This window comes from Podarcis gaigeae, assembly GCF_964106915.1.
Source record: "Podarcis gaigeae genome assembly, chromosome: Z".
In the NCBI taxonomy this organism is placed as follows: domain Eukaryota; kingdom Metazoa; phylum Chordata; class Lepidosauria; order Squamata; family Lacertidae; genus Podarcis; species Podarcis gaigeae.
The window spans coordinates 32,610,030-32,637,239 of record NC_139691.1 but is presented as its reverse complement, the minus strand read 5'-3'; the positions used below and the strand labels follow the sequence as shown (position 1 = coordinate 32,637,239).

Sequence of the window (27,210 nt, the reverse complement as noted above, 5' to 3'; positions counted from 1 at the left end):
AAACAGAACTCAATATGAACTTTTGTATTTGTTCTTCCTGGGCTCTGCAATCTCTCAGCTGTGGAGAACCAACTAAGGAAGGTTTTAATTAAATTTTAGGAAAAAGTTATATGTCTGCTGTATTTTCTCTACCTTAGTAGGGCAAAATCTCACTCTAGTTTATCCCAGCTTTAGTAACTTGGGAAGCTTTGGCAAGTCATTATGATAACCCTGTTTAAATTTCAGAAGGAGAAAAAATAGGATTGGTAATTTTTAATGTACGCATTTCAGTGCTTTCAGTGCCGTGTTTACTCATTGGTGCCATTTGTTTTACTGAATTTTATATATTACGCTTGACTGGGGAAAAGCAAATTAAGACTATGAGACTCAAAAGTTTGGACCGCTGGGAGATATTTGAGGTCTCTCAGACCAAGTGGTAGAAGCGTAAAGGAAACCTTGACTGTGTAGCCCTGTCTAGGGAGCTATTTGAATTCTGCATGGCTAATGGCTCAGATTGGATTTTGAGAACTTCCATTGCAAGGCCAATCTTTTCACCCCATGATTCATTTCCTAATGAGTATGCTCTCTTGGCTTTAGTGAGCTCTTGCAATCTAGGTTTTGCAATGGAAGAAAATCTAGATCTTGAAGTTTGACAGCCATGGCATCTGAAGAATGCTTTGAACTGAAGACAAAAAGACAGGGCCAGTGCCCAGAATTGGCATTGCTGGGCACCTGCTGAGACCTGAACCCCAGCAGGGCCCCCACTGCTGACACCCACAACCCCCCCAAGCAGTGATGTGGACTCTCCCCTCCTGCAGTTTCCAGCAACTGACATTCAGAAGCATACTGTCTCCAGCGGTTGAGAGAGAACATAACCACCGATAGCCCTATCCTCCATGAATTTGTCTTAATCCTAAACCAGGCATGGCCAAACTTGGCCCTCCAGCTGTTTTGGGACTACAATTCCCATCATTCCTGACCACTGGTCCTGTTAGCTAGGGATGATGGGAGTTGTAGTTCTAAAGCAGCTGGAGGGCCTACCCTGAGGGCAATTTGGATACGCTCCATAGTGGTTGGAGTGTTGGTTTAGAACCAGGGAGGCTTGGATTCAAATCCCTTGTCAGTCAAAATGCTCACAGCGTGATCTTAGACCAGTCACACAAACTTGGCAAACTGCCCTGGGATCTATGGATGGATGGATGGATGGATGGATGCCTCTAAAGAATTGTTGTGAGGATAAAAGGGGTGGGGTAGGAAAGAACTGCATACACAGTCTTGACTTCCTTGGAATAAGGTTAGGTTATAAATAAACAAATCCTGTTTGGTGATTTCCTCTCTCAGGTCTGCCTCTTTCACTCCCTTCTCAGATGCCTCCTCTACTTCGCTTAGCTTTGTCAGTTCACTTTGGAAGTTCCACCTTTTTAATTTGCAGTTCCTGACCCTGTATTTTGAGAGAGTCTACCTTAGTTTTCTGTAGCCAGTCTGAGCGCTGATGTTTTCCAATGTGTAGCTTCACTCCAGCTTTTTTGTTTGGCATCCCACATTAGGCAAGAAGTGCATCCTTTGGGTTGGGTTGTTTGTTCTGTTGATCTGAGGGATGTTTAGCCCAAGAAGAATGTTATTCTGTTTAAGAGTTCCTTCCTTCTCTGGAGTTACGTTTCCATCCTCTAGTGCTCTTTTGTGGAGGGAATAATACTATCGTCTGATTATGCAGGATCAAAATTATCCTGTCACTCACATTGATTTCCATCTTTGCCTCTCCTAATGTTATGACTTGCCTTTTTTGAATAGTTCATATTCTACATTACAAGAGTCCTCCTGATTGATGCAAATATTACCAGAGATGGACAGATGCCCAGTTTTTTGTATTTCCTGCCTGAGGTCTTCTGTTTGCCTCTCACACTCTCTCTGGGGCTGAGCAGCTCCTCCTTCACCCCTGTTGAACAGATGACTTGCAATCTAATTTTTTTTAAGCTCTAGTTAAAGCTCTCCTGGTTATTGTCTTGAGGAACTTTCAGTGTTACCAGCTTAATATCTGTCTAGGTGTGCTGCTGCTGCTGCTGCTGCTGCTTCGCTTCCTCCTCCTCCCCCCCTTCTTCTTCTTCTTCTTCTTCTTCTTCTTCTTCTTCCTCCTCCTCCTCCTCCTCCTCCTCCTCCTCCTCCTCCTCTTCTTCTTCTTCTTCTTCTTCTTCTTCCTCCACCACCACTACTACTACTACTACTTCTTCTTCTTCTTCTTCTTCTTCTTCTTCTTCTTCTTCTTCTTCTTCCTCCTCCTCCTCCTCCTCCTCCTCCTCCTCCTCCTCCTCTTCTTCTTCTTCTTCTTCTTCTTCCTCCTCCTCCTCCTCCTCCTCCTCCTCCTCCTCTTCTTCTTCTTCTTCTTCTTCTTCTTCTTCTTCTTCTTCCTCCACCACTACTACTACTACTACTACTACTTCTTCTTCTTCTTCTTCTTCTTCTTCTTCTTCTTCTTCTTCTTCTTCTTCTTCCTCCTCCTCCTCCTCCTCTTCTTCTTCTTCTTCTTCTTCTTCTTCTTCCTCCTCCTCCTCCTCCTCCTCCTCTTCTTCTTCTTCTTCTTCTTCTTCTTCTTCTTCTTCTTCTCCTCCTCCTCCTCCTCCTCCTCCTCTTCTTCTTCTTCTTCTTCTTCTTCTTCTTCTTCCTCCTCCTCCTCCTCCTCTTCTTCTTCTTCTTCTTCTTCTTCTTCTTCTTCTTCTTCTTCTTCCTCCTCCTCCTCCTCCTCCTCCTCCTCCTCCTCCTCCTCCTCCTCCTCCTTCTTCTTCTTCTTCTTCTTCTTCTTCTTCTTCTTCTTCTTCTTCTTCTTCCTCCTCCTCCTCCTCCTCTTCTTCTTCTTCTTCTTCTTCTTCTTCTTCTTCTTCTTCTTCTTCTTCTTCCTGGTTTGGCCAGCACTGCTCTGTTTCCTGAGAAAGCCCATTTAAACATTGTGGACATCACTTGCTTCATGAACTAATAATTAGGCAAGTATTGCTGCAGGAATCTGATGGAATCTGATAGAGGGTCTGCTGGGGGTGTATTTATATTGCATGCCTCTTACCTTCGATCTCCTAGTGTATTTGTAAATAAACCAAATATTACAAGCAATTTTCAAGATTTGCAATTTTTCTTTCACTTGCAAGGAACTCCTCATTCAGTACTCTTTAGAACTCCCTGCCGAGTTAATATTTGTCCCTTTGCTGTATTGTTTTCCTTACCTGCTGGGAGAAATAATCTTTAGGCAAAATACAGATAATTTTCATATGTGTATCTTTTTTAAAACCTGTTGCTTTTATCTATATTTTGATGAATTTTATGCATGCTTGTTTTCAGAGTTGACTTTTATCTGTATTTTCTTCTGTATATTTAATATTTTTAAGGTAAGCTGTTCAGAATATTTTGTTTTATTAAATGGTGTATAAATCTGATTAAATAAATATTACAGCAGTTTCATAAGTTGGCAGTGATCTCCTCTTCAAGAGGAAGCCAAACCTGTCCCTAGAATTTCTCACTGGTGAGGGTTGGAGTAGTGGATGTTTTAAAAAATTACCTACCTGGTGGGGGTACTGGGAATAAAATATCCAGGTGTCCTCTTGCAGGAGTCCTGCCTTGGAACATTTGGCATTATTTTTCTCACTTTTCTTTCTACCCCTTCCTCATGCCATCTTGAAATGCACCACCTTCAAGATTTCTCATCTCTCTTTTTTTGAAAAGTCTTATGCTATTTAAAGTTGTGGTATCCTTCAGCTGTATTCATTTTAGAAACCAATCAGTTGTTCTATGGATTCTGAGCCAGCTGGGAAATGTAGGGTAAAAGTTCCCCAAAGACATGTGGAGCTTTGATCGGTGTTTGTGTGTTTGCATGCTGAGCAGTGGGGAAACAAGGGAGCCTGAGCGTGCGGGGTGCTTTGGCTCTCAACATCTAGCGGAGAGCACCTGCCAAAGGAAATCACAGCACAGTGAAATTTAATCAAATATTTTTATTTTTCTCGCCTGCCTGCTCCGAAAGTAGGTAAATGAGAAGAATACATACATTTTTGTTAAGGCTTTACTCTGCCATCCAGTTGTTTTGCTGCTATATAATCAATCTTGTTGTAGGCATGTTGCCTTTCAGCAAAAGTAGAAAATCTACCAAGTCTTACCTTCTCATTCCCTGCCAAGTGGCCACCGTGGACTACCTATCATTGCCATCTGCTCTGTTGCAGTTTTCATCAAAGCAGCTCTACTCTTGTGTAAAAAGGGGTCATGCAAAAAAAAAAAAAAAGTGAGCTACAGCAATAGGTCTGGAAAAGCCCTAAGGACCGGGTTGCTGGAATACTGAGAAATGTCATGCTAGTTCCTAGGGATGAGTACACGCCCTTGTTTTGGAAAACATTTGGTTTTGCCAAACCTGCTCATAGAACCCTTTAACAAGCAAACTTATTTTTGTAAAGTGGTGTTGGATTTGGCATGGGTATGGACTCTCTGAAACATAGGTAGGATTTTCATATCTCTTGCTTAATTGGAAAAGGTAACTCCTGGGTATACTCAGCAACATCAGATTCAGTTTCCCGTGCCTAAAGAGTTCCCCCAGCCATGTTTTCCTCTTGTGTTGGCAGTGTGGGAGCTTCTGCAACATGGCACCTTTTCTCCTGAGAAGAACTAGGCTATGTTGGGGAAACCCGTTTGTGGCTTCTGCCCTTGGTAGCCTTGGCTAGAGGGGCGATACTGGCATGGGAACGGTGGACCATGCGACAGGAGGCTTCTCACATTATCTGAAACAGCTGTGTAAAGTAAAGGTAAAGGGACCCCTGACCATTAGGTCCAGTCGCAGGTGACTGGGGTTGCGGTGCTCATCTTGCTTTATTGGCCGAGAGAGCCAGCGTACAGCTTCCGGGTCATGTGGCCAGCATGACTAAGCCACTTCTGGCGAACCAGAACAGCACACAGAAATGCCATTTACCTTCCCACCGGAGTGGTACCTATTTATCTACTTTCACTTTGACGTGCTTTTGAACTGCTAGGTTGGCAGGAGCAGGAACCATGCAATGGGAGCTCACTCCGTCGTGGGGATTCAAACCGCCGGCCTTCTGATCGGCAAGTCCTAGGCTCTGTGGTTTAACCCACAGCGACACCCGTGTCCCATTCGAAACAGCTGTGTAGCAGCCTGCAAATATCCAAAGAGAACGGGTCCTAAAGTAGTACAATTCTTGAGCATTTTAACCTTTGTGATGAGTTCTTAGTGTAGGTTAAGCCTTACTCAGTATTGTGAAGGCTAAGGAAGCTTGTGCCAAGGAATTTTAAAATAGGTTTCTAGCCCTCCAGTGGAATAGTTACTCTTATGGATTCCTTCTTGGGTAATGATATATATCTCAAGGCAATGCACACAGTATAACAAAAGCAGCTAATAACAGTTCAAAACTGCACACACAAAAACAGCAAACCAGTTGGGGAAAATAATATAAGAAGAAGACACCCATGTTAGAGACCTATTCATTTCAGATGTTTTTGGACTCCGATTCCCATCAGCCCCAGCTAGAAAGGCCAGTAGTCAGGGATGATGAGAATCGTAGTCCAATAATATCTGGGTGGTTGCATAGGCTGTTTGTTTAAAACCATTGATAGCTATGGTAGCATAATTTGTCTTCCTCTGCCCCATCTTTTCACTCTGTGCTAACGAATGACACAGTGTGTGTCCTTAAGGTTATACCCAAACAAACCTGCTTTGCCTGTTGACTTTCAAGCTGCCTCTTGCTGTGTAGTCATTCTTCACTGCCTGGTTGGCGTTTGGAAAAGCAGCTTGCTGTTGTGGTTTAAAACATGTCCGTGTGGGCAACTTCAAAAAATGATTCCTTAAAGCCTTTAGTCTCAGAATTATTGGGACAGAAAATCGATACGTCAAGTGCTCTGCTCTGCTCCTTTGTTTGGTGTGTTTCCTCCTCCCTTTCCCTCAGCCAGGTAAATAGAAAGATCAGCCCAAATTCCACTGACTTTAGTTCCAAAGTAGAAGTTGCAAAGAGAAGGGATTCATGACAGCCGTTGAGGCTTTAAGGCTGGTTTTCAGCACCCTGAGATGATGGAGGATGGCAATCCTCCATCATTTCAGTGCCATTTGAATCAAGGTGATAAGCTTGGCAGTCTGGCAACCTCATGTGCAGAGCAGTGGTATTTTCTCATTCACCTCTTTGAACCCGGGGTGACAGGCCCTTCGTGGGACTGCTAGGTTCAGAAGTGGGCAGCCCCACAGTAGGTGGAGCCAGAGCCAATGACGGGCAGAGCCAGTTGATTGGAGTTTTGCCCCCATCCTTCTCTCTCCTGAGTTCCACACCACAAGACTGAAGTTGATAAGGCAGTGGCGCCCCTGAGCCGGTAAGAAGGCAGGCAGGTAGGGGTTGGCCGAGGGCAGGTGAAGGTTGGTGGGGCAGTGCCCCTATCTGACCAAATGAACCAGCCTCCAGTTCTTTGAACTCTGGCAACCTGGTGTGGGTCCAGATCAGATTAAATGATGAATGGTGTTGATTGAAGCACTACTCTGACTTCTTGTAAGTCAATGCTGGCAGTGTGCATTTCACAGTGATATAACACTTTGTTTTGTCAGGAGTGAAAAGTGCTGCTGTTCAGGGTCCCAGCAAGCCAGGAGCATGCTTGGTTTTCAGTGGGTGTTTAGGTTTTCCCTCCCCCCACACTTTAAAAAAGTTTTGTTCTTGTAGTTCTGCAAACCTTTGGTCTCCAATGAGACTACTGTTTTCTTTGTGGTGCAAGGTGTGCGTGTGGGTGAGCAAAGTGTTCCCATCATGCACAGAAGAATCGGTGGGCACTTTAGCTTGTGTTTCTTTTCTGTTTGCTACAGCGAGGCTGACTTGAGTGATTACTTAGGAGCAGAGAGCGTGTTTGTTGCATTCATCTCTGTTGCATCTCCCACATGCCTAGTAACAGCTGCCTGTGATGGGAACTGACAGCCCAGGGGCAACTGCTGCCCTCAAATGCACACATGCATCTCCCGGCACAGGCTATAGTCTGGAGGGCTAGTCTCACTCTAGCAATGTGTTGCTCCTCTGATATTAGCACAGGAGGACATTCAGCTGAGCTGGCAGGGCGGGTGAAAGCACTTTGCTGAAGAGAACTCCTCTGAGTGTGAAGCTTGGGGGCACAGAGGCCTGTTGCCTCTAGGATGGTGATATCAGTTTGCCAACACCTGTTGCACCTGCTATCTGGTGTGTTCTGGGTGCTGGAATTAAGTGGGCCAGGTTGCAATCCCCTGCTTGCATTGCTCAGCTGAAATTATTGCTAGCATACGCACTTGAGCTTTCTTTGTCCATCATGGTGATCCTCTACTGCAGGTGTGCAGAACCTTTGTCCCACCAGATGCTGCTGAATTACAACTCTCATCAGTTCCAGAAAGCACGGTCAGGAGCATTTGGAGGGCCAAAGGCTTACCACACCTGTTCTAGCATTATGGCTCAGAGCAAAGGTAAATGATGCACATGGTTACTGGGCATGTGCAAAGTTCCACCTGCACTGAGCTTTTCAGTAACAACACCTGTTCTTCTTCCATTCAGGCGAGCCTTATCACAGCACTGTCACAGTTCAAGGATGCTGAAACACTATCACAGTTCAAGGACACAAAAGGCCTCAAGGAGGGCACAGAGCTGGGCAGTGAGGGCTGTGGCCTGGGGGATTGGATAGGGAAATCCAGAGGGTTGCATCCCATCTGTGGGTTGGAAACTCCCCAATCTTGGTCCAGTTCCTTGCAAATAGTGAGCTAGCATATCAGGAGGGAGGCTACATTGCTCGACTTTCTTTCTCCTCAGCATCTTAGTTTTGCAAGTGCAGGATATATTTTGCCCCCTGTTTTGCTTGTTGTGAAATGAGACTGTTTTATCTCCACCGGCGGAGGCAGTGTGCCTGTGAATGTCAGTTTCTGGGAGTCGCAAGTGGGAAGAGTGCTGTTGTGCTGAGGTCCGTCTTTTGAGTTTCCTATAAGCCTCTGCATGGCCACTGGTAGGCCACTGGCATGATCCAGCAAGGTTCTTCTGTGGGAAGCAGTCAAGCATGCCATCTCTTCCCACTTGTGATTTGAAATAGTACAGTTTGGCAAGAGAGTAAATTTTCTTCATCACGTATTTCAGCTCTTAATAGGGTGCAGAAACATGGTGGGCTGTCTATGGTTTGTTCATTGGCACTAGAAATGTGCATAAAATCAACGATTTCTCTGCTTGGTTCCTTCCTGGGAATAGCCAGGAGATTGTCCTCACAGAAGGATTGGCTGATTGGAGGTGAATCTCTGGGTTTGGCTGTGGCCACCTTTTTGTTTTCATTTTGTTTTGGCACCTTTTGGCAAGACTACGAGGACCTCTTCTTTCTCTTGGCATGGTGGCAGGAATGGAGCAGCCCCAGAAATTCAAGAGTGCAACGAAATGGGAACTGACTCCGGTGATGCCTATTTCTGTAAGCATGCTGGAAACAGCCCTTTGGATTTGACTTCGGGGAGCTGGCTCTTCTCTGCTCTGATTTTCTTTCTTTCCCCTTCAACACTTTCTTCTGTCTTTCCATATCTTTCTGAGAAGCGTGGCTTTCCAAAGCATAGACTTGGTGAAGGCCCTGGAAACATAAAACTGGAAATAGCAAACAGCTTCTCCAAGCACCTCTTTCCTCACCATCAAAATACAAGGAGTGGTTCCTTCAGGGGTTCACATTATATCATGCACTGGTTAGCATCCTGCTTCTGTTTCTGCCATTCGAAGGCCAGAGCAGAAGCGTTAGATTTCTGCACTGGGAAATACTAGATTCTCCAAGCAGAATGGCTTGGTTTTACAATCAAAATAAACATGCTCACCAAGCAAATTAAAGTGCCTTAATTGATTTTTGTTTTTTTAACTGGAGTATGACCAGAGTGTCTGTGGTTTGATGAACTTTAAACAGATGATGTGTGTGTGTAAAACAGGAGTTCTCCCAGTGCTCTCACTTAGCAGTTTTCCAGCTGTTCTTCATGTGCTTCAGGCCGCATTAGTATGTAAGCACTCAGTTCCCTTTGCTGTATTCCCAGCAACTGGAGCTGTTGAGGCCTTGTCTGAGGAATTCTGCTAACTCCTTGTCTCTCAAGGGTGAGTTACACATGCTAACTGTATCCTACATGACACATCTCCAGTCTGACTGTAATTAGAGCATATGAAGCTGCCTTGTGCTTAGCAGAGGCCGTTCCATCAGGCTGCAGAACGGATGGAGAAGAAAGAAGCAGGCTTGTTCCATTGGCTGTGCCGAGAAGCCAGCTGCTTTTGGCTCTCCATCTCTCACCGAGTAGCAGCTATTCCATCAGGTTGCAGAGCGGAGGAAGGAAAAAGAACCAGGACTATTCCACCAGCTTTGCTGAAAGACTAGCTGCTTTCTACTCTCTCCCTCATCGGTCACTCAAGAGCATATTCTATCCGCCTTCCTTGAACAGTTTCCACCCCAGCTGGTTATTATAAGAATTGCAAGCCCAAGCTTGATTTTTTTCCTTCTCCTCTCACGTTGTGTTTTTTAGATCATGAGGCAGAGTGCTGGGACAGTATCATTTTGGGTGGAAGTGTAAGGCAGGCATAGGCAAACTCGGTGCTCCAGATGTTTTGGGACTACAATTCCCACCATCCCTGACCACTGGTCCTGTTAGCTAGGGATGATGGGAGTTGTAGTCCCAAAACATCTGGAGGGCCGAGTTTGCCTATGCCTGGTGTAAGGCCTTCTGGGAGCCTTTGAGTTTAAAAAGCGGGCTTACAACACTTAAAAATTTAAAGTTTAACTAAATACATAAATTGTCCTGATCTGGATCATTCATCTGTCTAGACTAGAGTCATAGAATTGTAGAGTTGGAAGGGACCCAAGGGGTCATCTACTCCAGCCCCCTGCAATGCAGTCTTGTTTTATCTAGTCTGTTCGTGAGTTGTCCTTTTAAGTTTTTCCCAGCCTTGTTATCTGAGATCTTTTTAAATGAAGATTGGATCCAGAACCATATGAAGAGACCTGCTGCGTACCCTCTGCATGGCAAACAATTGGCTTAGTACCCATCCCATGTAGCCTGCTTCAAATGAAAGCCCCAGGCCTAATTGACCTTTTCTTTGCTGCTTGACCCAATTGCATGGAGAGTTTTGGGGTGCTTGGGTGTTTGTGGGCACATCTGCCACTGACGTGGAAAATTGCCTGTGATTGGGACGCCCCACACGCTCGTTGTTAACCAGCTGGGTATGGAGAGTCACCAGATAGAAACAGCTTTGTTCATAGACGAGGTCTCCTATGTCAGTGCTGCTTTGCTAAGGTGGAGAAACCAACTTTTCCCCATCTTAGGAGCAAGGCTTTTTTTCAGCCAGAACTCAGTTCCGGCACCTCCCAGGTAGACACCATTGCCATTATAAGAGAACAAGGGAGGTCTTCATGCTGAGTTCCGGCACCTCTTTTTCTAGAGAAATAACATTAGATAAGCTGAGATAATCCAGCTGCTGTTCACTCATCCACACTCCTCTCAAGACAAACAAGGAGGGAAGGTCATAGTGGTTTTTAGTACATGTGTCACATGCAGAAGGTCTCAGGTTTAAACCCTGGTATTTCCAGACTGGGAAAGACCTCTGTCTGAAATACCCAAGACTGTGGATTATTGAAGACAGTAGTACTGAGCTAGGTGCACTGGGCAGCTTCCGACTTTCACTCACGGCTAATGTGGGTCAATCTTTTCATTTTAAGCAGCTGGAACCGCCTGTTCCCATTACAGCACATCAGAAACAGCCAAGCTGTGCTGCCTTCGCTTTGCCATTTCCATCGTCTTTACAGCTATATTTGCATTTTATTTTCAAGAAGTCCTTTGCTGCGGTTTCATACATCAGGCTTGGTGCTTCTCTGCTGATAGGAGAGCCCTCTGTGAGGTGCTGCAGTCAAGCGCATCATTGGAATAAATTGACTCATAAATTATCGACGCAACCAGCATTCTCTTTCCTTCTTTCTTTCTTTCTTCCCTCCCTACCTTCTGTCTGCCAGACAAGCATCGGCAGAGCCAGGTGGCCAAAGTTGATGGAAGACACCAAATGGACACCTGGAAGGGTTAGTAAATTGGCATGGATATTTTCCCTGCATGTAGAGAGAGCCAGGAGCCAAGAATCCTCCAATCAAGGGTTGGATGTGGACAGGGGATACCTGGGTTCAAATCCTCGTTCAGCCATGAGATTTACTGGATGACCTCTGTGATCTGGTTCACACATCATGCTAAGCCAAACCACAGCTTAGCACAAATGCGTATGCTCTGGGAGAGGAAATCAGAGCAGCTTTTTCTCTTCCCTGGTCATTCTGTTGCTCTGCTGTGCTAAAGCATTTTATGGCTTAGCATATTGGCCAATTCCAGGCTTATGGTTTAGTCCTTTCCTGCCTAACCATGAGCTTTAAGAAAAGTTTGCCCTATGGTTAAGAGCTCATAATTTGTCCTGGAATAATAAGCCATGAGCCCAGGTTTCGACAGTTCCCTAAGCCAAACCATGGCTTAGCTCAAAGCAGCACAACAGCAGAATGACTGGGAAAGAGACAAATGGCAGTGATTTCCTCTCCTGGAGCCTGCATCCTGCTGTGTTCACACTATGATATATGAACCAGGCCACTGTTTCTCAGCAGAACCTACACCACTGTGCGGATAGTATGTGAGGTCCATAAGGTCTTTAGAGGAAGGGGCTAAGACTATAATAAATAGGATCAGGCATTAACATTAATATGTTTTAAAGCAGGGGTGAGATACCTGTAACCATCCAGATGTTGTTGAATTCCTATTCTCATCGGTCCCGGCCAGCATTGACAACAGTCAGAGATGATGGAAGCTGGGGGTCCAACATCTGGAGGACCATAGGTTCCCTATCCCTGCTTTAGAGTGTGATGAAAATTATGACCATATTTATCTGTATGTAGGTCCCATCTCTTGCTCATACTAAAGTTAGTATACAGAATTTCTCAGGAACTGAGAATTGTTGTTGCATACTGATGATTTGGTTCTGATTTCATTCAACACATGACTGGTTTGTTGAAGGACATCAGAACGTATCAACATACAACAATATTATATTCAGAATCTAGATTTGACTAAAGGAAAGTACTGTATATGGTGGTGTTAACATTCTGAAACCAAATGATTAACACACCAGCTAATTTGCCATGGTTGCCCAGAAACTGAGAATAAAGCTTGTTGAAATGCATGGGACAGGTTGTTAAAACATGCATCTGTATTAGGTTTTCCTGTGGATGCATGCAAAGCAGTCATTTGTCTGTCTGTCTGTCTGTTTCTGGTAGTGTAGGCACCTTTCAGTTAATAGTTAACTGATTTGACAGGCAGCTTGGCTTGAGGTGTAATCAAGCAAAAAGATGGGCAGTGTGTCTGTTCATGAGCACACTGAGGCACATTGCCTCCACTCAGAGCATGGCAGACTTCTCAGCAGACTTGTGTCTCCTGCATTAAGCATTCTGAGCACTGCAAGCGATCTGCGGAATGCAGGGGAATTAATTGATTGGCCCAAAATTCTTCTCACTGTATCCAAATTCAAGGATGTTAGTGGAAACGGTTCACTTGCTTGTTGGCAGCTCAGGGAGGAAAACGAGTTTTGTAAACGCAACTTCTCCCCTCCTCCCCAAACACACTTTTCAACTTTGATCAAGAACATCAGGAAAAAGGCTGGAGAACGACTTTTGAGCCTAGCAGTGGCCAAAGTGGATCCCCTCCAGCATTTTTTCTTTCTTTTAGTGTAGCAGAGGAAAAAAACACCTTTCAGGAGTTTTTATCTGGAGCATACGTGGCAATACTAGGCATTGTTGTTTCATTGGAAATCAGTGTCAGTTGCAGAATTGGAAAGCAAGGAATTCTGGAAGAATCCTGGATCCAGCTTGCAAATTGTTATATGGTTAAATAAAAAATTATTTTTGGGATTTATATACCTTCATCAAAAGATCTCAGGGAAGTTCACAAGATAAAAGCACAAATAAATAGTTAAAACAGAAACAACAAAACAATATAACCCCCCAAAAAAACATGCACATTTAAAAGGCTTTGGAATATTAATCAGTCCCAAATTGCTCATGGTGCCTATTTTGGGATATATTTATTTTTTGGCAATGGTCAGGTTCTTTTGTTCTTCTCTTTGTTTACCTGTTCTACATGGCACAAATTGCAGATGCAAGTGAGGTAGTAACTCCACGGACTTCTTTGCAGAGTTATAAACAAAAATAATATAATACCACACACACACACACACACACACACACACACACCAACCATAGTGAGTGTGCCTGTCTGATTATCTAAACAGGACAAACTTACGTGTGTAAACAGATCATTAAAAAATTCCAAAAGGAACCAAAGGGTTAACGCTGAATTTATGCTGGATCTGTGCTTGTGAGTCACAGGCACAGAATATAAACAGACCTGTGCATAAGGGAGATAGGAGCTCTTCAACAGACATTTTTGAACCTCTAAGGGACCGCGCAACACCTCTCCTTCCTTTCTTTCTCCAATCTTTTCTGATTCTTTGTTCTTCTCTGCTGTTGCTGTTACTGCTTTTTGTGTATTAGCAAGTGAAAATAAAAACACGGCCCCCCACCCCACCCCCCAAAAAAGGGATCTGGCAGGGTTGGATTCTTGGATTAGAGGTTTGGCAGTCCTTGTTGTGTGTAGTCTGGAGAATGTTGTTTTTGGGATGGCAACAAAGGATTTGCCTGTGCATTTCACAGCTAAGCAGGGAGGTGGAGTGCTCAGGGAAGAGAGCTATTTTAACTCTGCCTTCCCCATTCTGGTGCCTTCTAGATGTTTGGGACTACAGTGGCCATAAGATCCAGCCAGTATGGCCAGTGGTCAAAGGTGATAGGAGCTGTAGTCCAATAACATCTGGAGGGCACCAGGTTAGAGAACACTGTTTCAACCTCAGCACACTCAGTTTCCCCACTCTCTAGCTGTTGGGCCTGGTTTTAGAGGGTGAAGGTGGATCATTTGCAGAGGATTCACTGCCCTGACACTGCTGTCATTTCCACGTCACACAGAGTATTAAAGAAAGTAAATTTGCTGAAGTAAATTTTCACTTTCCATACTCTCTCCCAGGTTACAGGTGGGGAATCACTGTAGATTCTATGCCTGAGGGCTCCCCAATTTTTGGAGCCAGCACAGTGCTCCCCCAAAATGAGGAAGGGCAGTAATTCAGTGATTGAGCTTGTGCTTTGCATGCAGGTAGTTCCTTTGCTCAATCCCTGAAATCTCCAGGTGGTACTGGGAACCCTGGAGAGCTGCTGCCAGTCAGTGTAGACTGTACTGATCTAGAAGGACCAATTGTCTGGCTCAGAAGAAAGCAGGGTTCTACGTTCTTATGTAAAACCAGCTCAGCAAACAGTTGTGCATTGCAAACTCACTAGCTTAGAAAGCATATACTCTTCTTTTCACTGCAAAGAGGCATTAGCTGATTAACGCAGGCCATATTGGAAGATCAAATTGGATTGTGCAAAAGAAGGGCTTCTTGCTTCTCTACTAGAAAGTGAGTTATGGGAACTGTAGTTTGTGGAGGGTCTGAGAGTTATTGGAGACCCCTGTTTCCATCACAGAGCTACAATTCCCAGAGTGGCTTAACAATCAACACCTCTTCCTAGAGAACTCTGAGAGTTGTAGCTCTGTGGGGAAATAGCAGTCTTCTAACTTCTCAGCACCCTTAAACTACAGCTCCCAGGATTCTTCAGAGCAACCTATTACTGTTTAAAGTGGTGTGATACTTCTTTAAGTTTGTAGTACAGTTGGGGCCTCATTCATTTCTCCTCCTCTTCTTCATCTCAAAAGTTAGGCTCAGAATCTCCAATGATGGACTATTCTTTTAGATTTGAATTCTGTTCTCCAAGCTATGGGATTTGAGGTGCTTTTGTGTGTGTGTGTGTGTGTGTGTGTGTGTGTGTGTGTGTGTTGTATTAAGTTTTCAGCGGATTTTGGGAGGGAAGGATGTCTCTTTTTAAGGAGGGATGGAGTCAATGAAAAGTCACAACACTCTCTCTTTCTTAAGTTGCTTGTTCCTTTAAGTAGATCCCGAGCAGCTTCCGCCTTCATAGATTCCTGGTTTTATTTTAATAAACAGCACTAAAGGGCAGGTCTGCAGGGTATACATATCTGGGAGGCCTTATACAACCATCATGAACATTTCAGCTGAGGAAGCTGCAGGAACTATTTTCCCACCTCCTTTAGGAGAAGACACAATCATAAAACCAATTGGCATTTGTGGTGCAGATGTATCCCTAATGCAAGAGATATATTCCATAGTGTTCTTACAAAAAAGAAAAGAAAAAAGATTTCAAGTATTTCTCAAAGAAAAAAAAATGAAAGCTGACTTCTTGAACAAGGGACTTGCTTTGTAAAGCCTCACTAGGTTTTTATTCTTATTATTTCAACAAAAGACAGAGAATCGCAGGCCTGCTTGCCAATGTGCACATTAGCGTGCCGCCTGAGAAAACAAAAAAAATCCCTGCTAGCAAAGATTAACTCCGAACAAATGAAGATTATATTTTGTGTAGAGTAATTCTGTTGATCAATTTCCCTACTGAGAGGAAATCCACAGCAGCTTCTGCATTGAGAAACTGCACTGGTTAGTCAAGAGGAGACGTACCTTGAAATGACGGTCTCTCCATGTCTCAGGAGATGGACTGGCTACTTGCTGTCAGATTTCACTTTGCTGGTAGGGATGGGCGAATATGTCAGTGCTGGTTTTCTCACTGTTTCTCATCTTTCCAGTCTTCAATTCTCCACATTTCCACATTAGTTAGCAATTTATTTAAAATCCCCATGGAAATTCATCAGATTTTTGTGCGCACATTTCTTCAACTGCAAGCAATTTCATCTTAATACACACATTTTTGTAAACCAGTTTTCCTTAATGTAATGCAAATATGCATGCTATTTTCACTAATATATGTATCAATATGCACATTTAACCCCAGTATATGTATTTTTGTATATGTAATTGGTTGAAGAACTGCACTGTAAAATTTGGAGAAGTATGAATTTCAAAGGATGTCTTTGGTTTGGTTTGCATACTGTTTAAGAAAGTGCAAATTGGATTAAGTTACCTTTAAATGCCAACTGAATCAAATTCCTCATCCTTTCATATCTGCCAGTACATACAATTAACCACAGTTTAGTGTGTCAGGCCAGATCCATAACCCATAGATTTAACTTTGCTTTTTTAGAATAAACCATAGTTAAGATTAATCATATTTTGTCAGTTTTGGATGACATGACAGAAAGATGCCTGAATGCACCCAACATGGTCATGTCTCCCTGGTTGACAGCTCATCTTCTTAGACCATTGTGCTACATTGCCTATTCTTGATTTCTTTCTGAAGGAAGACAATACAACCTGTTCTTTTTCTTTAGTGAGCATCAAGCATGGTGTTGGCTTGCTTGTGGACTTAGAATACTTGGGTTCATATCGTTGCTCAGCTATGAAACATACTCATTGGTCTTGGGACAGTCACTCTCTCAGCCTCACAGGCTGTCATTAGGATTAAATTGTACTGGGGGGGGCAGCAACATCATGTACCCTGCCTTGAGCAACTTGGAGGAAGTGCGGGATAAAAACACAACTATGCTGAAAAGAGAAACCTGGGTCCACTTAACGTGTTGAATATATATAGTTTTGCTCTTGTTTTCTTATTAGCATCTTACTGTGCCAGCCCACATAATATCGTTTTAACTTCTGGGATATTTAGGAAACGCCTCTCCCAATAAGAGCTGGTGCCCCTTGCAGGGGATGAGGCCCATGGACTCCAGGGCTTGGCATCCTGGAAATCACTCTGGCACTCCTCTGGGCTACGCCTGAGTGGTGGTGGGATGCTGCAGCGGGAGCTGAACTTCCCTCCTTCGCTTGGCTCCTTCATTGTATGCATCAGTGGGCCATTAAAGCAACATGGGTAATGGAAAGTGATGCTGCATGAATTAGAAGGCATCCTGCCTAATTGCTTTCCAGGAGACTTTGTCAAGATAAATGGTTGCAAGCCTGAGAGCTGTTGCCTAATAAACCATATTTGCCGCAGACGTGCCCCTCACCCCCCTAGCAGGCTAGAAACTCATTTTCAGAGTTCCTCCCCTCATTATTTGGACATCATAAGGCCATTCCCGCCTCAGGAGAGAAGGCCGTCCGGCTGTGCGGAGAAACTGAGGTCAACATCAAGGTATACCTGCCACATCCAGATGTGAATGACTTCTTCTTTGTGGCATCAGCTAGGAGGTTATTGTGCCATCGCTCATGGGGGTTGGTGGGGAGGAGCTGCAGGGTGTTATAGAACTTTTTTCTAGTGGTGGTGTACCTGGGGAGTAAATTAGGAGCAGGCAATGGCCTGCTTTCATGGGGATGGTAAGGAGGCAGGAAGGGGATTGCAGAACGAGAGAGGGGAACATTGGTGGCCTCATCCTCCATTATAGCTGTCAACCGTCCCTTATTTGGCGGGAAACTCCCTTATCCTAGCGCCATTTCCTGCTTCTGCCCCAGATTGATGATGTCCCTTAAATTTCCCGGGTTTCAAAGGAAGCGGCTCCTCTCCCTCCCTCCCTGCTGGCCAGGGAGCAGGGAGGCTCCAACTGTGTTGCTTGGCTGCGTTGCTCACCTAATAAGGAGTCTAAGAACGACTGGGTGGTGGAGCTTGCATGTGTTGTGCCGATCAAATTGGCCGCGTTGCCTAGGGACTCGCCTTTGCTCAGCACTTCCCAGAGGAGAGGTGACGGTGGTTTTCCTTGCTGCATCCCCTTTGCCGGGTTGCTGCGCTGTGGGAACCACTGCTTGAGGCTTTGTCTGGCTGCTGGTTGACTAAAATCCCTTATTTTGGCTGCTGATCCCTTATTTTGAGGCTGCTGGTCCCTTATTTTCAAGCCTGTAAGCTGACAGCTATGTCCTCTGTGGATTTAGCACAATGCCCCTGGGGGAATGTAGCTGTCAATAGAAGAAGGTATGTTCACCTCTGGACTAGATAGTTTTTGTTGCAGGGCATAATGCCTTAAAGGAGGAAGAAGGTGGCAGCAGCCTTGGTACAGCCCTAGGTGACCAAGGGTCCCTGGTTTCAGGAAGTGCCAGTGCCATCTCTACACTTTGAATGAGTTCCTACTGGGGTGTTTGCCAAGTGTGCTTCTGTAGCATATCCGCAAAGCAGGGTGGGAAGAGCAAGGCTCTGCACGAACGGCATGCAGCCTCGGGGCTCCTCTCCCTGATCTTGACGCTCCTGTGCTGACAAGTCTCTTATGCAGCAGCAAAAGAACACTGTGAGTGTGCGCACGAGTGAACAGGCACACTTGGTTTCATCCTAGGCTGGCGGCAAACCTGTCCACCTGCAGCCATCACTCCTGCAGTGCATGGGGATGGGAAGTGGCACTGGAGCTGGGCAGCCGTATTGCCTGGAATGGTCTGGATTTCAAGGGTGGCTGCCCAGAAAATGACAAAACTGTGTTAAATTACACCAGCCAAGTTTGGCCTGTGCCTCTTGACTTTGCTAACTTTGCATCTTTGCAGAGGGACAATACATTCTTAGAGTCTTTGTTTCTGCCCAGTGCCTGATGCTCAAAGAGGGAAAGGAACAGTGGTCTCTTTCACAAGTAATACTAAGCTAAACTGTGACTTAGTGAGAACAAGCAAACGTGTGGGTATTCAGAATGAAAATCATGACCACTTCCCTCTTCCCCTAATCCTTCTGCTGCTGGACTGCACAGAGTTAAGCCATGGCTTGCCTTAGCATTGCATGCAAACATAGGCTCCTGGTTTATGCCCAGACACGATGAGGGATAAAGCAAGAAAAACCTGGTTACAGTTCATTGTCTGTTGAGAGTGAGACAAACCACAAACTTGGCTTCATACATAACCCATGAAAAGCACAGAAAAGCTTCCTTGCCTCTGGTATAAAGAAATAATTTTTTCCCCTTCAATTTGGCTGTCTGTCAGGATAGAGATTTCAACAGAAGACAATGCAAGAACAGCAAGGCCAGATCTGATTGGTGCAGTCAGCGCAACTGAATGTTCTGCTGTTGCATTTAAGATGCCCAGATGCTCAGGGTTGAAGCATGCTGGGCTTTACCATTTGAAGATCTGCCAACAGCCTCCATACCACCCTACTACTGTAAGCAAGGGCCTTAGTTTGCCACAAATCTGAACACAGCATCCTGTAATCCAGAAGGCCAGTTCATGCAACTTCATCCTGAGAAGCATAAATAATGCAAAAATAAGAGGATTTATTGAATCGGATTTGATCTCGTTGACAAGTTGGAATTGCTTTATTACAGAGGAAACTTTGTTTGGCATCAGCATGTATATGGACTTTATTAGTTGGTGGACTCTCCTTCCTTGGAGATTTTTAAGCAGAGGTTGGATGCTTATTTGCCATGTATGAACTAGTTGAGATTCCTGCATTGCCAAGGCTTGGACTTGATGACCCTTGGGGTTCCTTCCAACTCTACAATTCTATGAGGAGATGGTGGCATAAGAGTTCTAATTGTTTCCTATGGCCTCTTCACACATTACATTGTTTAAATATTCATCTGAAATGTGTGAGTGCAGCAAGCAAACATATAATGCAAAAATGTAAGGGAGCACACCTCCTGATGCCCTTTCCATTGTACATCCATCGTGATTTGTTGTCATGATGGTATTAGAGTGAGGATATGAAACCTCTTCCAATGCTGTTTGCACCTGAAAAAGGTTTTGGGGCAGATATTCTGCTTTGTTTCCAATCGGGACATGTTGCGTCACTTCCTGCTGAAATCATTTAACATCACAAATGTCCATGTTTATATTTGTTTTTGGTCCAGCATCTGTTGGGGGAGGCATCATACAACAGCTCACAAAGTAGAATGAGATGCATGGGATGTCCACCATTAATGCACTGCCCATTGCTAATCTGAATCCGCTGCTAACACATCATTACTTCATCAGTGACATGTTGCATAGTGTAGTGGTGGTGGGGAAAGCCAAAAAGCAACTCCAGTCTCTAGGGGGTCCTGCAAGTCACTGTCAAGAGCCCACTCTGTGGCAAGCCTAGGCTCCCTGTTGTACAATATCTGAAACAACTTCATTGGAGCTACTTTGCAGGGGATACATGTCTGCACACAAATTAGGCTAATGTGGTGTTTTGCATCTGGGATGAACCAACAGTTCCCAGCACGTAGAAGGGTAGCCTTGCAGAGGCAAGAGCAGATTTGAGGCTGTGTTCCCAGGGGGGGCCTTCAATAGTTTAGGCATAATTGTTCCTCTTTGTCATAGTCTTATTTCTTGCAGGGCACTAATTAACAAACAGGAATCCATCCTCTTCTTAACTCATTCTTGGGGTTCTCCTGAGCCACTGTGTGTGTTAGGGAGGTTTTAGTAAAAGGCACTCTTGTTTTTGGATCAGAGATCAGGCAGCAATAAACAATCTGGAAAGATCCAAATGAGGGTAGCAGAGTTGTCTCTGCAGCTGAAATCCCCCATCTCCTTTTTTTTTTTGCCAGGTCTAGCTGTGCACACTCCTGTTTAGTACAAATAAAGAAACATTCTGGACTGAAACAAGTTGAAGACTGATTTACATTTTCCACCTAGCAAATGCAGTTTTGTTTGCTTATTGTATTTCTACAAATTAAAGGGAGTGAGGGGGAGGACAACAGAAATTAAGTAGGGTACTGGAGCCTTGTTCCCTGATGACTTTTAGAAAGAAGCCTTACTTCTGAGATGCCTATGTTCATTTGACACCACCTTTGCCATCTTGCTCTTCTTAATTTTGGAATCCAGGATTCTCAGAGTGCTGAGTTTTGCCTTTTCATTACATAATGGTAGAGTATATAACAGTCCAAGCTGCAACCCTGTTTGGAGAGAACTGACCTTGTGTCTGTTTTCCATGGACTAGTGGAACTACTGCAGTGTGCTCTGCAATATGGAGCTGCCTTCAAAGATAGTTTGGAAGTGTAACCTAGAACAAAATACAGCTGCCTGGCTGCTGGTTGGGGCTGGGCATTTGGAGCACAGTGCATTTACATTGTACTAGTAATTCTGGTTGCCAGTGCATGTATGGGCTTGATTAAACTCCTGAATGGTTTGGAACCAGGGTACTTAAGAACTGCCTGCACTTATATCAGCCTGCCTGGGCCCTCAGAGGCTCTGCCTAGGTTCCTGGGTGGTTGTCTGGTGGCCACATGGAATAGAGCCTTCTTGGTAGTGGCCCTACAGTTGTGGCATTCAGTCCCTTGTGTGATCAGGCAAGCCCCAACCCTCAATACTTTTAAAATGGGCCTTGGAGACCATTTCTTTGTCGCAGTCTAGCTAACTGTAAAAGGAGCTTTAGAAATTTTGTATGCTTAAGTCAAAGATTGCCAACTCTTCTGAGCCCATGGACACATCTGGAAAACAGAGAAACTGTCCTGGGCATCACACACATGCCCTGCTGCAACCAAGCACACACCACAGTTTGTTTTGTCGGCTACAAAGGAAAGTCAGTTTCAGTTTGGGGAGGGGCCCGTTTTTAAAATTCTGAATTTAAATTACATTTAATTAGGTTTCTTTTGCTTTGGTTTTTTCTTTCTTTTCTTTTTAGTGTCCGAGGAACATCTCTTGAAAAAGTGGGATATAAATTTGTTAAACAAAAAAAGGTGGCTCTGCTATTAGCTGCTATCATGAATATTTCTGGCACCAGGTTAATACTTGCTTGCTTGCCCAGGCACTAAGGCAGCAGCGAAGAACATAAACTGTGGAGCAGGTAAAAACAGGGTTGGGCTGTCTGATCTGTGGCATTTGCAAAACCCTAGTGATCAGCTGGTTGTTGGAGCTTGTCCCTGTGTGGCTTAATTTCAAACCACATTGATGAAAGCATCTCCTATGATGTCAATGTGATGTCAGGGGATTGGCAGGCAGGTGGCTCTGCCCACCTCTCATACTTCGCCCACCATGTGTTTGGCAGCGGCAGCAGCAGAGGGAGCAACTGGCTCGTCAACTGGAACCGATTTCCCACCCCTACAATTGGGGGTTACTTTTGTCTGCCTGCTTTTTAGCTCTAGCTCTTTGTTTTCATTTCATTATTCCGTCCATCGCCCTCCTGGAATCTGTCTGGATGAAGGGTCATTCAGAATTCTTTAAAATAAATAAACTGTAGCTGGTTTCCAGCTGAGGGATACAGTCACTCCTCTGCAAGGGTGGAGTTTGGTGCTTCTTCTTTTTCTCCTCCTCCCTCCTGATCCCCTTTTCCTTTTGTGTTGTCTATTTTAGATTGTAAGCCTGGTGCTTGCAGTTTTTATTGATCTATAAACTTGTCTGTGTTCCTTTTTGGCAAGGCAAAAATGCTTTAAATAAATAAATGAGAAAGAGCCCATCTCAAGCCACCATTCCCCCCCCCCCCTATATAAAGGCTGCATATAGGAGTGAGGAGGAGGAGATAGTGTGTTCACTTCCTCTGTGCATTTGCTGATGGGCCCCCAGTCTGTGTGATTTTGTGTAGGGTGGCCACATTTACATTGGGTGAATTTCTGGGAAGTAGGCGTCTGATTCTATATACAGTATACATCGCAGGACGAATGTAGCCTGGAAGCGGGTGCCGAAATGCCCCTGCTGGATTTATCCAGCAATGCCAGGGAGCTAGCATTCTGTCTCCGCTCCACTGCACATCAGGCAAAATTCCTATTGCACATTAGCTAGCTCCAGATCACATCAGGTCATTATCTACCTCATTACAGTTTCTGAGATTAGCAGAGTCTTGCAGGGCGGTGGGGTGGGGAGCCCCAGATAGGCGCAAGCTCTGTGGTATTTCCTCCGACTAGAATAAGTGATGATGTTGAGCTGCAGCAGCGTGTGGGAGCCTGTATTGCCTGCATTTGGCACTTGGTGGGAGCCTGCACTTGGCACAGTCAGTGCCTCTCTGGTAATATCTGGTGCTCAAAGGAAAGCGTATGTCTCTATTCTTATATAGCATGGAATCTCTCCACATAGAAGGGGAGGACTGCAGGTTAGAAGATTTTGCCCCTCCCTGCCCCCCCTTCCCTGCCCCTGGAAAACTGAGCCTGATGTTGCTATTTATATCTGCTTAATTAGCACTGCTAATAATCTGATCAAGGCGCCACAGTTGTAATTACACGTCTGCTTAGCATGTGCGCTCTCTCTCTCTCTCTCTCTCTCTGCTGTTTTAAAAACCGGCGTAATTTTGTTTGACATTATCCTTGCCACTATGCTTATTTGTTGCGTGCCAGGAAAGGACATGTTTGTCCTCCTAGATAGCTAGGCATTTAAGGGACGCAGGAAGCTTGTCTTATACCAAGTGAATCAGGTCATCTCTGGCCTGTCAATATTTTGCAGCATGGATTCAAGCACATACCAGGAAACGTAGGTTTCTGCAATTAAAGTGGATTAAAGCTCTGTTGTCCCTGTGCACAAATTCACATTAAAAAAAAAAGAGAGAGAGAGAGGCTTTTCAGTGACAGGGAAGTTCACTGAACAGTGTGGGGTACAGTAGATGAAGGCTTATAGTATGATAAATATTTGAGGCTTGTAGCCATAAACCATTGCAGGTACGATGAAATACAGAAACGCACACTCACTTGCCCAAACTAAAGATGCTTTGGATATAATTTGGGGCCTCCTACATACATGTGCACTCAGATTGAGCTGTGATTGCTGCCCATTTGAGCAAAGCCTCTCTCCTGATACAGATGCAAGAGGCCACCTAGCGGGCAGGGGGACCTGCTCTGTGGACACTCTGAGCTTCTCTTAAAACTCACCACTGCTCTTTCTGCCAGTGTTGGGAAACATTGCTCAACTTCAGGCAAGTCACCTCAGCACACCTGTTTCACTTGCAGCCTGGGGGGCGGGGCGGCAGGTTATCACCTGTGGAATGTGCAGTCCCAATTGCAGCTGCTGTGTTTTCTTAAGATGCTGACATCTGCTGATGGGGGTACGGTTTGAGTATCTGCACCCCTGAAGGCACATTCTTCCATTGTCTCCTGAGACAGAGGGATGCCAACCACAGTAACAGCAGAGAAACGAGCAGAGACAGCAGTGATGGGCAGGAAGGAATTGAGGTTTGAAAGGTCGTTATAGGCACTTAAAAGCCTGGATGGATTCAACCTACCCTCCTCCATGAATTTATCTAACCCCTGCCTTTAAAGTCCACCATCACCAAATCTTGTGACTGTGAGTTCCATAAGTTGATGATGCATTGTGAAAAGGAGGGCTTTCCTTTTGTGTGTCCTGAATCTCCTACAAATCAGATTCTTTGGATGACCTAGTTAGAGGGAAGAGAAAAAATCCACACTCTGGAAAGTGATGGTGGGAGGTGGACTGTCTCATGTTCACGAGCAGGAGCAGGAAGGTAGAGCAGGAGCAGAAACTGAGCCGGGGAAAACTGGTTCAAAGGTGCTGGAGATTAGTAATAACCTCAAAAAGGAGCTGTTAACCTAGCAAAGATTCGGAGGAAACAGAGATTTATATAGCCACTGCTAATTCTGCCTCTGCCTAGTCTTCTGCTGGGTCATTGTGTGGGTCTTCCTCCTCCTTCAGAGTATAGACCTGCTATCCCAAGTAGACCCGTGGCAACAGAGCTGTCTGGTTACTTCAGTAAGTCTGAGTTTCAATAGGTTTTGGAGTGGATGGGTTGTAGCTCCGTGGAAGAGCATCTGCTTTGCATATAGAGGGTCCCAAGTTCAATCCCCGGGATCTCCAGGTAGATCATGGAATGTCCTGCATGAAACCATGGACAGCCACTACCAGTACCAAGGTAGATGGACCAGTTCTCTGAATCAGTATAAGGCAGCTTCCTGTGTTTCTTTGCTGTGGAAATCCAGGGGCAGGGGGATAGATGAGCATCAGGGATCAAGGCACGGCTTGGAATGGCGTCCAAGTGTTTCTTGGGGGACTCAGACAAAGCATTCCTGAGATGGGTCTCTTTGGGTTGGCTTTGCACTGCTGTGGGTTTGCACTGCTGTGGGCCTACAGGGTCTGAGCTAGACGCAATCCTAACGTTGCCCGTCAAAAGCACAAGAATAGCATCTGTGTCCACAAACAGCATCTGGGTCCACAAAAGCCTAGCATCGCTCTGCTGAAATGGAACCAGACTGAAGAGGGGCAAACTTCCTTGTTAAAACTGATCCTCTTGCTACCAAGAAGAAGAAAAAGCTGTGTGAGCAGAATCCTGCCCATCGGGCTTAGGGCTTTTACTTGTGGATGGAGTTTGTCAGAGCCACCTGGTTGGTTGGACCCTCCCCTCCTGCTTTTTTCACCCATCCATTCTTTCTGTGGGAGCGCTGACAATATAAAATGCAAAGGTTGCATATTTATAGAACAAAAGGAAGCGGGACTCAGTTGCATTCCAGAATGAGCAATGGTGCAATTTTCACCAGAGTTTAAAACAATTAACAAACAAAAGAGTGGGGATTGTGGGAGCTGCTTATGCTTGGGAGAGATCTCCAGGTGCTCCCACATCACCACACAATTGGCTTCTAAGGCTGTGCACAGATGTGGGTTTTTTTGCCTTCTCTGCCCTTGCCTCTCAGTTGATGCATGTATGGATTCTGAGCTGGACCTCCCCCTGCAGATGGACCATGCTTTTTGACTTGTGTGTTTTTCCTTCCTTTTCAAACCCACTTGTATGGCTATCTGCGCAAAAATGTGTCCTTCACTTTGCAAAATAAGCTGCCTTATATGAATATTGGTCCATCTAGTTTATTGCTGTCTACACTGACCAGCTCACCAGACTCACCAGGATTTCAAGCAGGAATGGGTTTTTGCTTTTACTCTTTCCCCTGTGCCAATATCCCATTGCAAGCCCCCGCAGTAATCTGCTATTAGCCAAATACAGACCATGCAACTGCTAATGCCATGGCAGATAGCAGCTTGTGTGTGCATAGGGCAGTTTGTTTCTGGGGAATTGGCAAAGAGGGAGGTCCACCCTTTATGCAATCCAGCCTTGTTTTAAATAAGAGAGAAATAAATATATTAGGAGCCTCCATAGCTTGACCATTCTCTTGGCTTATGCAAAGTCATTTTTCAGATGTTGCAGGGAATCCTGCTGGTTCTGAATTGCATGGGCACTATAACCTGTTTCCAGCTATGAAGCAGTCATTTTTATTAGAAGAGGTGAGGTTGAGGCTGGCTTCTGTTCTTCCCCCCAGTCTGCAGTTAATGAGCAACATTAAGGAAAACTCAGTCAGGAACTATCATGGTGCCATCAGTTGCTAATTAGTGTATGAAAGACTAATTCAAGGTATGCCATGCTGAATCCAAGAAAGGTGAATTTTGGGGCACGGTAGTAAGAGGAGCCTTGATTCCCCTGGCAAGGAAGCTTCCTTCAAAGCATCTGCAACCAGATCACAGGGTGCCTTTTTTTGTCGCTGTTCATTGACGCTCAACCCAATCTACTTAAAATGCATGAGTTTTACATTTCCCCCCATGCTAAATTTGTGTATTTAATTCAGAGCGGCTTCCTATTGTTTATGAGAAGATTGTACTTTCTGAGTCATCTTCCAGGATTTTCTTTTCTTTCTTTCTTTTTTTCCTTTTTGGTTTTTGAAAAAGCGCAGTGGGCGCATCACATGTTGACAAGCAAATGTATAACATCAGAGCCCTTCATGAAATGCCTCTTCGGGTGGGAGGGGGCCTTTGATTGCTGCACTCATGGCTTTGGGAAAGGAGACCATTTATTCAGCCAGCATATTAGCTAGCCAATATTGTTCACATCTGTCTGTCACAAGAGACAATGGAGTGTGCCTCTGGGGGTGAAGTCAAACCACTGCATTAGCAAGCCTGGACAGTGTGCATGGAAGTCCTTAGCTGCAAAGGTTTAGGATCAGAGTTTTCCTTCTCCTAGATGGACTACCTTCCCAGGTTGATGAGCCCCATCTGCCCCTCACTTCCCTCTACGGCATTTGCAGAAAGCACCTTATTGATTGTTGGACCCACTGTTGGTCTTGTCCACTCAATCCGCCACAGCCTGTCTTTGCATGCATGAGAAGTAAGTCCCCTTCACCTACCCCCACACCTGTGTGTCAGCTCCTAATGCCCCAAAGGTTGTGAGTTGGATGGGGCAGAGAAATTATGTGCAAGGGGTGAAGAACTCCTCCTTGACTCCTTGCTGTAGGGGAGCAAAACTGGGCATTGGCAAAAAACAACAATAACAATAACAACAACAGCAAACCAACCAACCAACCAACCAACCAACCAACCAACCAACCCAGAAGTACTTTTTGTTTAAAGAAGAAGTTCCAACTCTGTTATTGGCTCAGTCTCTGTTCTGGAGGAGAGGCTGTTTGGTTCA

At 44.9% G+C, this 27,210-nt stretch overlaps 1 protein-coding gene across 2 annotated transcripts in view; it reads left to right on the top strand.

Annotated features, from left to right (window-relative positions):
* The window catches only part of MID2 (midline 2), a 195,911-nt gene that overhangs the window by 88,547 nt on the left and 80,154 nt on the right, over nt 1-27,210 (top strand). The gene's annotated exons all lie outside the window — the stretch shown is intronic.